The sequence below is a fragment of the Oncorhynchus mykiss genome, chromosome 10 (genome assembly GCF_057628025.1).
Source record: "Oncorhynchus mykiss isolate SJ-2025 chromosome 10, ASM5762802v1, whole genome shotgun sequence".
In the NCBI taxonomy this organism is placed as follows: domain Eukaryota; kingdom Metazoa; phylum Chordata; class Actinopteri; order Salmoniformes; family Salmonidae; genus Oncorhynchus; species Oncorhynchus mykiss.
Window position 1 is genome coordinate 39,294,611 of NC_143031.1, and position 12,538 is coordinate 39,307,148.

The window sequence follows — 12,538 nt, forward strand, 5'->3', positions numbered from 1 at the left end:
AAACAAAGATATAATAACAGAACTAAGGTCAGAACGTGACAGCGACATGTATGAGAAAGAACACATTTCTGCGGAAAAATATGACAGACACTCTGGCAAGGAAAAGCCGCCACAAATTAACTCCAAAATACAAGCAATGTTAAGAGTAGAGTGTTAAGGTGTAACAGCATCTTCTAAGCATTGTAATAATAGAATTTCATACCGCCTGTCAATGGTGGGTGTAGCTGGTGCATGGAAGTCAGGCGCAGGAGAGCAGAGATGAATGGACAAAGCACTTTACTTAGGCAATCATAATACAGAACGCAACCGCATCACAACACAAATGCCCAAAGAACAAGTAAGGCAGCACAAAGTACAAAACCCAAGTATAAAGTACCGGCTGCCACAAAGCACGGGTATAAAACAAAACCTGGCGCAAACCAGCCGGAAGCGTACCAACCTTGACAATAAACAATACCCCACACAGACATGGAGGGATCAGAGGGCTAAATACACATGTAAATTAGTAGGAGATGTAAACCAGGTGTGCAGGAAGACAAGACAAGACAAAACAAATGGAAAATGAAAGGTGGATCGGCGATGGCTAGAAGACCGGTGACGTCGACCGCCGAACGCCGCCTGAACAAGGACAGGAACCGACTTCAGCGGAAGTCGTGACACCGCCTCTATATCCTAAATCAAAATATTGCCTAAGATTCTACTACAGAATTTGCACAGCTTAACATTTGAACCCACATGTGAGTAAAGGTTTGTAAAAATTACATTTACAATTTCCTTATTATTTAAAACGGGTTATTAACATGTGGAAATACTTTTATCTAGTTCATACTAGGGAGTTGTCATACCTATACTCTACTGTACAGTGATTTAGACATTTGCTCATTTGATAAACATTCAGGGAGAAGCTCCAAATGTGCATTTGTAGTATTCCATAACACAAACAAATGATTACGTCAGTAATAGACGCACAACCAACACCCTGAGCACAAGATCTGAATCACATCTAGGTCATTCAGGTCATCTATGCTCATATTTTGAAACCAAACTGTCTTCCTCTGAGAGTACCACTGTAGCCACACCAAATCCTTGACTGTGACATTTTGCCTTGGGTGACTCAGATAAAGCCAGGATTATTACAACCAGCCATAAGAATAGACCCTCTACAAGGCATCCTTGTCTGGCACACGGTTGGGGATTAAAATAGACCCAGATTGAAGTATGTTCACCTCTCAGTTAACTAGACTCATTATGTGAGAGGTCTATTCTATGATACCGTGAACCAGCTGCACTGATCACCATCTGTCTGGGGATTCCAGGTCATCTAGGCCAGTGGTTCCCAACTGTGGGGCTTGGGATCAGGGGGGGCAACTTGCAATATTCTTGAAAGTTGTAATAGTAGAATGCAAGGTGCAATTTCAAAATTGGGTAGTGAATTATCAGTTTTCCACTTGTCATGTCAGTCATTGCATACCTAAGAGAGCTATTTATAACTTGTCAGAGATGTCCAGATCAGCTAGCCCATGTGAGCTAGTAGATTTTGTAGTAATGTTTGAATGGTAGAAATGAACACTGCAGGGGAAAAACCCTTGGAAATGTTATCTTAGTAAATGTTTCACATTCAGTAAATACGCATGCCTTTGGGAATAAGTATGCGTGCCATTTCTGCTAACTCATTTCAATGGATCCACTGAAGCTACATGACACACAACACATGCATATCATTTGAACAACTGGAAGAAAGGAACATAAAAGGAAAAAGCAATTTAGTGTCTTTAATCATGCCCCTAGTAGGTCTCTGCCTGTAGCTAGTAAGTACAAAGACAGTGTGCTGTGGCCCAGAGATGAGCGACATCAGCAGAGAGGCTAATGACGTCTGTACTGGCAGTTGTATAACCCGAGCTGAACATTTTGTCTGTCACAGTTAGAAGGTTAAAGAGGGTGACATGAATACCAGACATACTCTCAAGAGTCATGTGCAACATAGTTCCACTGGGCATATGAAGCCACCACCAAGTACACCAAGGAATACTACAGCACACAGGATCACCAGGATTCTGTGCCTAATGACATACTGAACCACAAGCTACCTGACATATTTAGGTTATCATGTTAGGCCTTTCTACCTCTAGATTTGCATATCTGTATTTCCACCATAGGTTTAATCCGTTAAATTAATATGGGTTATCTGATAACAGAAATGCCTATTTTTTGCTTATATGACAAACACTAAGCTGTACTAGGCAAGTAGCCTAGCAGTTAAGAGTGTTGGGATAGTAACCGAAAGTTTGCTGGTTCGAGTCCCCAAGCCACCTAGGTGAATAATCTGTTGATGTGCCCTTGAGCAAGGTACTTAACCGTAATTGTTGCTGTGAGTTGCTCTAAATGACTCAAATGTCAAATGTAATCCATAGCATGATCCAATTGTGCCGTGTCATGCCTGTCAGGCCTATTCAACTGGGGTAATTGGCAGAACTTGATCTCATCTTTGTTATACTTCATTTTCAAAAAAGGAGCGATGGGAATGATAAATAAATAATGTATTCCAGATGTGTTAACACTGACCTAATTATTTAACTGATCAATAGTTGTATCCTCAACCTATCCCAGCAGAGGACACCAAAATCACTAGAATATCATTTGTACGACTGGTTACGAGTCAGTCATAATCTAATCCTGTTGGCAGATGCATTACACTTGACTGTCACTTCATTACAGTAGTTAAGTGTTAATTACTGCTCTTACATCCATTCCAATTATGTTCCAAAAGAAGGGCTTAGGGATCCCCTTCAAAAAATGAATGAAATAAATATCCTCTTTGCTATAACAACGACTTCCCAGGAAACAAGTATTTGTTCACTGTATTATCAGTCACTGCCTGAGGACATAAAAGACAGGAAAATAACCATCAAATGCATGATGTTGGTGATGGGAGGCATTATTATGTTGATATTTAATGTGGCACAGTGCAGCTGACACTCATGTGACATGACATTTTTGGTGTCCCAAAAAAACATGGCACAAACACAAGGTGACACAACACAACGGAAGAAGGGGCCAGCAAATAGATGCTTGCTGTATAACAGTTGTGCACTGCCAGGGTGACTGCCTTTATTATTTTACATCAGTTACTAGAGATATAAGGTTTAAATGTAGCCCAAATCACTAACCATTGACTTCTACTGGCCTGGGAAACTAGGCTAACCCTGGCTCCATCTTATCTTCCAAACCTCCTGTTCCCATACAAACTGACAGACAGTTGAGGACTACAGATAACAGGCACCCCCAAATCAAACCATCGCATCTTTGGAGTTAGATCCTTTTCTTCGGATTGGCTCTCAGACTGGGATTTCTCCCTGACCTGTCCATGACATAAAGGGTCAGGGCACAGTCTTTGTCTAACCTGTGTCTTTCTGATTGAATCAAGTCTGAATACATTCTGAATCATTCTCTGAATGTGTTTCATAACCTTACACTTGGAGCTCTGCTACTTCTCTGCAAAGCAGTACAGGTTTGATTGAATTCTGTCCTGAGTTGCTGCCGAGTAGAATACACTGCCTAATCAGAGCCACTGATGTAGGTCACAGTAAGATGGTTTAGATATCTGGCGCCTAGCTGCTGAACCTTAAGTAGAGACCTTGTGACCCAAAACGCAGAGGTCAGACAGAGGCTGAGTCAGTTAATAGAATATTGGCATGCAGAACGAGAGACAGAGAGCTTTATATTCACATGCAGTAGGCTACATCCTCACTGATTTCTCAGAATGCACCTTGACAGAGGAGTTCAACTGTGTTTCACAGTGCTAACAGGTCAATTCACAAAATGAACATTTTCTTTGATATAAAACTGCCTTTAAAAAGAAAAACTACAGCACACTGGTAAGTTTGTTGTTTCTCTTTAACAAAAACACCTAATAACACAATAATAGCAGTTGAACAAAAAAACTTTTGCGATACAATCACTCTCAGTTTCATTGAGAGTACATAAAGAAGCATTCTCAGGTAAATCATGGAAATAGAAAATGGTGCAGTGCGATCCTCACTGCTCAAGGCTAAACTCATCTCCAGACCCCTAAAAAATAAACCTGTAGTCATGTTTAATCTATATTGTGTGCAGTTGAAATGAATCAACATGAGTTGAACCTTCACGGAAGCTTTGAGGAGAGCCGACTGTCTTTCTTAAAGGGACAGAGCACAAGCAAAGATGCTTTTCCTATTGCATGGACCTGCTCCATTTGTGGATGGCCAGTCACATAATGCAGCTCCAGCAATATTCTGACTAGTGTTCAGTCTAAGCTTGCAGGACATGGCCCAGTAACCTACTTTCCCTCCAGCAGGCTCTGTAACATCAGAGGCGTACATGTCATCAGTTACCTAACGTTCACAGAGCAGGGTAAATCCATTTGAATTCAATCACTATTTGACAACATTCCTTTTAATTTGAACAAAACTTTCCATACATGTTTGCCCATGGAAGAAGTGGTCAGTAAGGGACTTTTTTACCTGAATGCCAAAACATTCAGGAGATAAAGGTGCTCAGAGTTGACACATTTGAATACCCTACCATACAATGAGACATCCATGTCTTCATCACAGGAACAGATAAACGGTTCAGTTTGATATCATGTAAAAGCTTACCAATAGGGTTGTCAAACTATTTGTTCATTTCTTGAAAAAAATGTATTTTAGATAATTGACCATGTCAATGATAATTTACCATGTTTATTTTCTTTAAAATAAATTATCAAATAGCTTGACAACCCTGTTTGTAAGTTTCTAAATGACATCAACCATAAATATTTTCCAGTGATGAAGACACTGTCTCACGGTATGGTGGGGTATGCAAAATATATCTACTTTGAGGACCTTCATCTCTTGAATGTTTTGGCATTCAGGTCCAAAAAGTCACTTTCTGAACACTCTACAATGGGCATGTAGGTATGGAAGGTTTTGTTCAAATCAAATGGGGTGCTGTCAAAAATTGGCATTTTTTTCAGGCAAAGAGATGTGAAAACCCTCTACATCATAAGGAGGGGTCAGAGACCCCACTTCCTATTTGAACGCACTTCCAATAAAATAAAAGGATGTCAATGAGGTATGTGAAAGCAAAGTTTATAGGATCACCACAGAACTTGCTGCATCTACTTTAGCTATAAACTGAAGTGAAGGCTTGTTGTTTATTTTCAACCTTTATAACCAGGGCTTGAACTGACCCTCTATACTACTGCCATGACACAGCTTTGCTAGGAAGACCTCATAGTTGAGTCAAACAGTCAGAGTGAAAGGGCAGTGGTAGCCATAAAAATAAAGGAATTGGATGGAAAGAGCATGAAATACAGAGAGAAACAGATACCGGTAGATAGAAATATGCAGATGAGTGAGGAAAAGGAGATGGGAGCCAGTTGAGGGCAGACAGCATATCTCTTGCGTTAAAAGTCTAGCTCAAGCAGATTGGTTCAGTAAAACACTCTTACCTCACCACCATTACTTCAACTCACCTCAATGCGGCTTCCACAAGCCTGACCACATGGAACCACCCACATCACAGACCGGATTAACATGAGTAAAACACAGGCTAACAATCAATGTTCCGTCAAAAAAAAATTTGCCACTGAGTAAATGTCTGGTCTGCAGAGCGCAAACTTGAACGTTGTGACAATTCTGTGCAACTTCTGGCACGTTTACTCTGAACACTGAGGCTCTATCTGCTTTAAGTTACAGTACAGTTATAACAGTGGCCAAGTAGGCTGCTGTGGCTATTTGATCATAATGTACAGTGCCTTGCGAAAGTATTCGGCCCCCTTGAACTTTGTGACCTTTTGCCACATTTCAGGCTTCAAACATAAAGATATAAAACTGTATTTTTTTGTGAAGAATCAACAACAAGTGGGACACAATCATGAAGTGGAACGACATTTATTGGATATTTCAAACTTTTTTAACAAATCAAAAACTGAAAAATAGAGCGTGCAAAATTATTCAGCCCCCTTAAGTTAATACTTTGTAGCGCCACCTTTTGCTGCGATTACAGCTGTAAGTCGCTTGGGGTATGTCTCTATCAGTTTTGCACATCGAGAGACTGAAATTTTTTCCCATTCCTCCTTGCAAAACAGCTCGAGCTCAGTGAGGTTGGATGGAGAGCATTTGTGAACAGCAGTTTTCAGTTCTTTCCACAGATTCTCGATTGGATTCAGGTCTGGACTTTGACTTGGCCATTCTAACACCTGGATATGTTTATTTTTGAACCATTCCATTGTAGATTTTGCTTTATGTTTTGGATCATTGTCTTGTTGGAAGACAAATCTCCGTCCCAGTCTCAGGTCTTTTGCAGACTCCATCAGGTTTTCTTCCAGAATGGTCCTGTATTTGGCTCCATCCATCTTCCCATCAATTTAACCATCTTCCCTGTCCCTGCTGAAGAAAAGCAGGCCCAAACCATGATGCTGCCACCACCATGTTTGACAGTGGGGATGGTGTGTTCAGCTGTGTTGCTTTTACGCCAAACATAACGTTTTGCATTGTTGCCAAAAAGTTCAATTTTGGTTTCATCTGACCAGAGCACCTTCTTCCACATGTTTGGTGTGTCTCCCAGGTGGCTTGTGGCAAACTTTAAACAACACTTTTTATGGATATCTTTAAGAAATGGCTTTCTTGCCACTTTTCCATAAAAGGCCAGATTTGTGCAATATACGACTGATTGTTGTCCTATGGACAGAGTCTCCCACCTCAGCTGTAGATCTCTGCAGTTCATCCAGAGTGATCATGGGCCTCTTGGCTGCATCTCTGATCAGTCTTCTCCTTGTATGAGCTGAAAGTTTAGAGGGACGGCCAGGTCTTGGTAAATTTGCAGTGGTCTGATACTCCTTCCATTTCAATATTATCGCTTGCACAGTGCTCCTTGGGATGTTTAAAGCTTGGGAAATCTTTTTGTATCCAAATCCGGCTTTAAACTTCTTCACAACAGTATCTCGGACCTGCCTGGTGTGTTCCTTGTTCTTCATGATGCTCTCTGCGCTTTTAACGGACCTCTGAGACTATCACAGTGCAGGTGCATTTATACGGAGACTTGATTACACACAGGTGGATTGTATTTATCATCATTAGTCATTTAGGTCAACATTGGATCATTCAGAGATCCTCACTGAACTTCTGGAGAGAGTTTGCTGCACTGAAAGTAAAGGGGCTGAATAATTTTGCACGCCCAATTTTTCAGTTTTTGATTTGTTAAAAAAGTTTTAAATATCCAATAAATGTCGTTCCACTTCATGATTGTGTCCCACATGTTGTTGATTCTTCACAAAAAAATGCAGTTTTATATCTTTATGTTTGAAGCCTGAAATGTGGCAAAAGGTCGCAAAGTTCAAGGGGGCCGAATACTTTCGCAAGGCACTGTAGGCCTATCAGAGTGGTCTACCATCAAAAACAATGGAGAAAATGCACCCCATAACATTTTAACATTGAAATAGTTGTTTATCATTCAGCCTGCAGTAGCAGCCAATGTGTGGTGTTAAATGTAGGCCTACATTCTGTGAAATTTTGGAAAGAATATGCAGGGTTTGACATTAACCTGTTTACCCACTTGTCCTTCAGACAAGAAGTTGACTGAAAATGTGCTGTTTGATGCAAGAAAACACTTTACAAAATAAAGTTAATTATTATTCCCATACTATTATTACAGAGAATCAGACAAATTATGCTACCCTCTGCCTATTGGCTACTTAGCTTAGTCAAGCCTGTCTCAAAATACAACACAGCCCCTTAAGACAGAAATAATTATCTTTACCTGACTCACTTTTCAAAGACGGCTACAAATGCACACGCTTTGTGCTCTTGTAGGAAACAACCACTCCCGCATTGCTGACTAGAAATGAGCTATAACTGGTTAATAGCTCACTTACTAGCAAAGAATATGAACAAATGTGCACACGTGGCTACATACAATGCACATCTACTCGTGACCACTCATGCTGTAAACACAGTCCAGTTCAAACTAAACGGCACGGATCCATATATGGCAATAGTCTATTTGCATATAGAGATACTGAAGCTCTGATTGGTTTTGCCACACTGGTCTGTAGAGTACGGGCTGAGTTGTGCCTGTCACTGCAATAGAATCTTACTCAGGTGTGTTCTGCCTACTGTACAAGAAAATCTCTTGCATAGTTAGTTTTGCATACTAAGTCTTGCATAGTTTGTTTTGTTTCGGTATGTTGCAGTGAAAGTGGCTAATATTGGCAATTCCCCCAGTGGAGGGAAACGTTGATAGCGTTAACTAAAGGGGAAAACTAGAAAGTTGAAGTTCAATCTTCTGCTTCTCTGTGTGGCCTGATATTTATTCTGTGCGGCAGTCCTGTACCCGCGAGCAGCTTAGAGGGAACATAATCAAGGCAAATGGAAACTTGAATATTTAATGACTTTAAAATAATGGTTCACATCTTTGCAGTGTGTTGCAGTAATGAAACGATGACAACAAACCTTTTGCCATCAAAAATGTAATGTGGTTTGACTGAAGGAGTACTATCCATATCCAGACTGAATTAGGCCAATGTTTCAAATGGTTTGAATATTAATTTTTTGAAGGAAGGGCATGATGCATGTCTTTGATTGCCTCATAAGAAGACTCCCATATACTAGTCACAAAAATACATTTTACTAGTTTTATTTTACAAAAAAATGACTGAAACGATCTGAAGAGCATATTTTTGTCTGATGTACTGTTACCTCTGCTTTGTATTGTGTGACACTGTCTGTCCTATGTAGGCCTATGTGACTGTAACTGTACCTCCTGCTGAGTTGATTGTGTAGTCTAACCTGTACAAAATAACATCCTCAGGGGATAATAAAGTATTCTATCATATTCTGCTCTGCTCTATTGTAGCCTACTTTCATTTATCTTATAGAAAAATGTAGAACATAGTTTCCTAAGGTTGCCTTATCTGAACTATTTCAGATAGTCTGATATTCAAGAAATTGAGGAGAGGCCCAATTATCATCATCAATCATACCACGCAATCAAAGCCCTACATAAGGTTGAACAGCTTTCGTTGCTGCGCAGCAAGGGTTAGATAGTTTTCCTTTTAATAAATAAATCTGGGGCATGACGTCACTGCAATCGGCTCATGCTTCTTCTTGAGTCATGAGTTACATAAGAGCATATTTCTATTTTAGTGATTAACCTACATAACTTTGGTTTGTGTTAGGCCTGCTCTGCTGACTGTGTGCTCACTGTCATCCTTTCAGAATAAAGGAACTTGATATAGGACCAAAACTATAATTCCCTGGACCATGGTCTGTCTCAGATAGCATAGGATAGCACATACTGTAGGCTCATTCAAAGTAGGCTACAGGCTATTCAACAATCAACACATCTAAAACGTGCAGTCTTTTATCATTCCTAAATATTGGATGAAAAAAATATATAATATATACATCACTTGGTCTAGTAGCCTGTCATGTTAGGTAATCTTATAGTAATAACGAAATCACCTGGAAGTTCCTTTCGGACAAATGCACGAATATAAAACCCTTATAGGCTCAAGAGAGAAACATAAAACAATAGGCAGGCCTAGGCTACTAAACATGTATACGCAACATACCGGTGGACTATTATTCACAGACATATCAGTGGAACTTCAACGTTCGATTACGCGTAGCCAGATGTCACTCACTCCACTAAATGTAGGTTACGCTTGAACTTGCTGTAAGTGACTAAAAGTCATGCATGAACTTACCTCATGTAAAGCAGTAACGAGGGGACGATTCCAATATGAAAGGCGCATCCGTGAAATACAAAACGGCTTTTACACTGCTCTTCCTACCATGCAATAGTGTTATGTAACTGGCACAATTTCTGTGGGCAAGACATCGAAGTGTTCTCTGTGCTGGTTTTCATTTTCCAACCCACACACCTCACAATTGACATCATCAGCCTTCGTCGCACCTTAAAAGGAGAGAAAGGGTGTGACTAAATCAAGCGCGTTGTATCCGGATTCGCTACATTTGGGGAGGGAGGCACCCAGCACCGCAAGTAATATTCAGTTTCAATGAGGGAGGAGCGACGTTCTCAAATCGAATATTAGCCTAATCATGTTGTCAATAAAGCAGCATGGTGCATCGTCCAGAAATATACATATATTTTCCATCAAATATATTTTCAAATGTTCAAACTAGTTTTCATTGGGAAGACAGATAAAGCGTTTTTATCAAAACCAATAACTTTAGCGTGTGAAAACACATAAGTGTACATTACACCACGTGCATAATCTAGCCTAGGCTACCTCACTTGTGAGCCGATATCGCTGTGAGTTTTGAAGGGTTTACCTGGCTGGTTCCAAAACGAATGCAATCACTTTTCACACGAACAAACTCCTCCAAACGGGTAACCCGGGCCAGATAATCGAATACCCTCATTGCCATAGAAACTTAGCCCGCTAATGTCATCGCGTAAAATTATGGACGACATTGGCCGTTTTCGAGAGGTTCAAACACGAAAGGTATCATGGGTAAATTGTGACTGCCTGATCTACAATGGGTAATTATTTTTTATTTATGATGCAAGATGATTTGTAGATCAGTCATTCGGCTGTTGCCTGCAGTCGTTTTGATGCTCTCGAAAACGGCCATTCACTATATATTCGTTCACGTGCTAATCGGAACTAGGAAACTCGGATATTAACGATTTGCTAATTTATTGAATTGCAATAAATAAACGTTAGTAAATCGAGAATGTTCGAGTTTCCTAGTTCCGATTAGCAATTCATTCGTACTAGGCTATCAACCGAGGGAATCTGCTGCTGCAGTTTCCAATTTATGCAAAAGGCCTTTTTGGTGTCAGGACCAAGTCGTATGAAGTGTGTTCAGCTACTTATTTGGTTACACAACAACCATTAATTAATAAAATGAAGGGGTACTACTACTTGCTTCCATCACTGAATGGACTGTGAAATTGCATCACTACCCTGACAGACTTAGCTTTTTATGTCAATAACTATTAAACCTTACCATTGGCATATGGCACAAATAGCCAACTATGCTAGAGTTTAAAGTAGCCCACTATAGTTGGATTAAACAGGTGGGCTGAAACTGGGTCATCCTGGACTTTTTACGGTCTTTATACAGGACAGATAAAGGCCACACAGTATCAAACCTAACTCAGTGCAATTGATGATTGAAAATACGTATGACTTTTGTATTTAGAATGATTGAGAAATGCTATGAGACTTTCACATTATCTAAATCACTGATCATCATATTAAAATGTCTAATATTCACATGACATCATGATTTCAAAATGTACATTCACATGTAGAAAACAAATTAACAGCTGAATTTCAAAACCTAATCCAATGTTATTTGTCACGTGCCGAATACAACAGGTGTAGGTAGACCTTATAGTGAAATGCCTACTTACAAGCCCTTAACCAACAGTGCTTAACATTAAGAAAAAAAGTTTTAGGTAAAAAATAGAAGTAAAAGTAACAAATAATTAAACAGCAGCAGTTAAATAACAACAACGAGGCTATATACAGGGTGTACTGGTACAGAGTCAATGTGTGGCGGCACCGGTTAGTCGAGGTAATATGTACACGTAGGTAGAGTTAAAGTGACAATGAATAGATAATAAACAGAGAGTAGCAGCAGCGTAAAAGAGGGGTCTGGGTAGACATTTGATCAGCTGTCTTATGGCTTGGGGGTAGAAGCTGGTAAGAAGCCTTTATGACCTAGACTTGGTGCTCCGGTACCGCTTGCCGTGCGGTAGCAGAGAGAACAGTCTATGACGAGGGTGGCTGAAGTCTTTGATAATTTTAAGGGCCTTCCTTTGACGCCACCTGGTGTAGAGGTCCTGGATGGCAAGAAGATTGGACCCAGTGATATACTGGGCCGTAAGCACTACCTGTAGTGCCTTGCGGTCGGAGGCCGAGAGGTTGCCATACCAGGCAGGCTCTCGATGGTGCAGCTGTAGAACCTTTTGAGGATCTGAGGACCCATGCCAAATCTTTTCAGTCTCCTGAGGGGATTAAGCTTTGTTGTGCCCTCTTTACAACTGTCTTACTGTGTTTGGACCATTATAGCTTGTTGGTGATGTGGACACCAAGGAACTTGAAGCTCTCAACCTTTTTTTTTTTTTTTTTTTTTTTTTTACCTTTATTTAACCAGGCAAGTCAGTTAAGAACAAATTCTTATTTTCAATGACGGCCTGGGAACAGTGGGTTAACTGCCTGTTCAGGGGCAGAACGACAGATTTGTACCTTGTCAGCTCGGGGGTTTGAACTCACAACCTTCCGGTTACTAGTCCAACGCTCTAACCACTAGGCTACCCTGCCGCCCCATCGATGAGAATGGGGGTGTGCTCGGTCCTCCTTTTCCTGTAGTACACAATCATCTCCTTTGTCTTGCTCATGTTGAGGGAGAGGTTGTTGTCCTGGCACCACATGGGCCAGGTCTCTGACCTCCTCCCTATAGGCTGTCTACTCATTGTTGGTGATCAGGCCTACCACTGTTGTGTCATCGGCAAACTTGATGATGGTGTTGGGGTCGTGCCT

At 40.6% G+C, this 12,538-nt stretch overlaps 1 protein-coding gene across 6 annotated transcripts in view; it reads right to left on the reverse strand.

Moving 5' to 3' along the window:
* Positions 1-10,038, reverse strand: part of LOC110533857 (neuronal PAS domain-containing protein 2) — a 72,229-nt gene extending 62,191 nt beyond the window's left edge. For all 6 annotated transcript variants that reach the window (XM_090186563.1, XM_021618412.3, XM_021618410.3 and 3 more), the window contains exon 1: positions 9,728-10,038. The gene's annotated coding sequence lies outside the window, so the exon portion shown is untranslated. The remainder of the gene's footprint in view (positions 1-9,727) is intronic.
* Positions 10,039-12,538: the final 2,500 nt, after the last annotated feature.